The 2,766-nt window shown below is 44.1% G+C and overlaps 1 pseudogene; it reads right to left on the bottom strand.

Annotated features, from left to right (window-relative positions):
• Nucleotides 1–848: 848 nt before the first annotated feature.
• On the bottom strand, nt 849–966 carry LOC124617087 (annotated as a pseudogene).
• Nucleotides 967–2,766: the final 1,800 nt, after the last annotated feature.

Below are 2,766 nucleotides of genomic sequence, written 5' to 3'. Positions count from 1 at the left end.
TTCTGGGACTTCAGACAACGTGGTACTCTGGGGCAGGTGGACAACTCTTAGCACTTTATTTCTTCAATAGGAAACTCATGCCTACAAAAACGATCGTCCCACCAACTACCAGTATTTAGATGTTTTGCACCGTCAAGAAATAGTGGGCATCTTTTAATAGATAATCTAAAATTCTTATTATCAGACATTCTTGAAACTTAAAGTCCACTCTCCTATCAGTCTTGAGTGTCATTCAGGAGGACGAGGGTTCAAAAATGCATCCAGATATTCATATTTAGTTGTTTCGTTGTGTCTCTATATCACTCCAGGCAAATGCCACCACGGCTCCTTTGAACTGGCACGGCCAATTTCCTTCCCGATTCTACACTCTCAGCTCGTGCGCCGTCTCTAATGACCACGATGTCGATGTGACGTTGAATCCTAAACTTCATTCCTTCATTTTCTGTCAGTCTTGGCAGTAATAAATTTAGTTTAATGACAAATTGATCGATAAGTCCAAGTCACAAGTAAAGAATGAGGAGGTGGAGAGAGTTCCTGTGTACGAAGAGGGCCAATCACAGATAATATGGTTTGGCACGGTTCCATTGTTGTTTCATAATTGCAAGCCCATACCTATTTCTCCACAATTGCTTCAGCTAACACACACGCACAGTCCATCTTCAGGCCACGATAGGGCTACCGGGACCATCCGACCGCCGTGTCATCCCCGGTGGAGGATGCGGATAGGAGGGGGGTGGGGTCAGCACACTGCTCTCTCGGTCTTAAGATGGTATTCTCGACCGAAGCCGCTACTATTCGGTCGAGTAGCTCCTCAATTGGCATCACGAGGCTGAGTGCACCCCGAAAAATGGCAACAGCGCATGGCGGCCTGGATGGTCACCCATCCAAGTGCAGGCCAAGCCCGACAGTGCTTAACTTTGGTGTTCTCACGGGAACCGGTGTATCCACTGCGGCAAGGCCGTTGCCCCATTGCTTCAGCTAACGCATATGCAAGTCAGCAGCAGTAAAATATAATACAAAAGCGAGCTATGCGAGAAAAAATTTACGATCCGATTAAGAGCTAGCCGCCCAATCCAACAATGTGGCAGTTGTCTAAAAGATAATTAGTAATGAAATAAGCGACTGGCTGAGATCTGATGAAGCTGCTCTGTTTAACACTTCCACTGGGTCATTACTGTTTCGGTAACACATATCTGTGACAAGGGAGTAATATAATGAAAGTTTATTTCATTATTATTTAATAAAGTAGGGGTTTAGCTCATATGATGTAAGTTTATGTTATCGTCGTTTAATTAAACTAAGGCTAAACTGTGATTTAGCTCTTAAATGTCTCCCTTGGTAACATAAAGAAAGTTATTCTTGACATGTGCACTAAGTGCCCACGCGCCCGTTCATGTTACGAAAAACAGCAATCCTACTCGAGGGTTAACGGGTGATTCAGTACGTAAAAGGGAGATGAAAAGCTCATAGTCAAGGAGGTTGGAATGCCGTTGAACGAGAAGGAGTAAAAGAAAGGGTTATGGCAGAATACGGGGTTGCTAGTAGGAATCAGAGAGCAGTAAGGCTAATTGAGACCTGCAATTAATTTCAGGTGATAAAAGCGAATACTCCGTTCAAGAATCACAGGAAGAGGAGGTATACTTGGGAAAGGACGGGAGATACAGAAAGATTTCAGTTAGATTACATCATGGTCAGACACAGATTACGAAATGAGGTTTTCGATTGTCAGGCTGAAGTTCAAGACACTAGTCAGGAGGAATCAATGCGCAAAGAAGTAGTAAGGAATGAAGCGATACGCTTGAAGTTGTCCCAGGCTCTAGATAAATCGATAATGAATAGCTTAGTAGGCAGTTCAATTGAAGAGGAATGGGAATCTATAGATATGGCAAAAATGGAAGTTTGGGAGAAAAATGTAGGTACAAGGAAGGTAACTGTGAGGAAATCATGGGAAATAGAAAAAATAACTCAGCTGATCGACAAAAGAAGAAGTAAAGAAATGTTCACGGAAAGTCAGGAATGTGTAAATATAAGTAACTTAAGAATAAAATAAATAGGAGGTTCACGGAAGCTAAGGGGAAATGGCTACCTGGAAAATGTGAAGAGATCGATAAAGAAATGATTGTCGGAATGATTGATGGGAATATAGAGAAGTCAAAAGAATATTCGCTGAAATTAAAAACAGCGGCGCTAACAATAAGAGTTCAATGGGCATTCCATTGTTAAATGCAGAGGAGAGAATGGATAGCTGGTAAGAGTCTGCTAGCGAGCGCCATGGGTTTCGAATCCGCGCCAGGCGGCATGGACCTCGATTACTACCAGAGGTCCCTGCAGCCGTCGCTCTGTAAGCCATGGTTGCGCGAGCTCCTGTCCCGCGTTCAATGTGAAGGTGCCACTGTGAAGCAAGTGGTCCTAGGGACCAATAGCGACGTTCAAATGGCTCTAAGCAATATGGGACTTAACATCTGAGGTCATCAGTCCCCTAGAACTTAGAACTACTTAAACATAACTAACCTAAGGACATCACACACATCCATGCCCGAGGCAGGATTCGAACCTGCGACCGTAGCAGTCCCGCGGTTCCGGACTGCAGCGCCTAGAACCGCACAGCCACCGCAATAGCGACGTATCCTATCATGTATTTAAGTGCCTGCCTCTCACTTAGTGGGGCAGTCTGATATTCGCGTGAGTCTCTCAATGTCTTGCTTACAGACATCGTGTTTGCTTATTTCCGTGTACTAGTGGACGTTGTTGATTTCGTGAGTTTTT

The sequence above is a fragment of the Schistocerca americana genome, chromosome 5, assembly GCF_021461395.2.
Source record: "Schistocerca americana isolate TAMUIC-IGC-003095 chromosome 5, iqSchAmer2.1, whole genome shotgun sequence".
Lineage (NCBI taxonomy): Eukaryota > Metazoa > Arthropoda > Insecta > Orthoptera > Acrididae > Schistocerca > Schistocerca americana.
The sequence above is the reverse complement of the archived record's forward strand: the minus strand, read 5'-3'. Positions and strand labels throughout refer to the sequence as shown.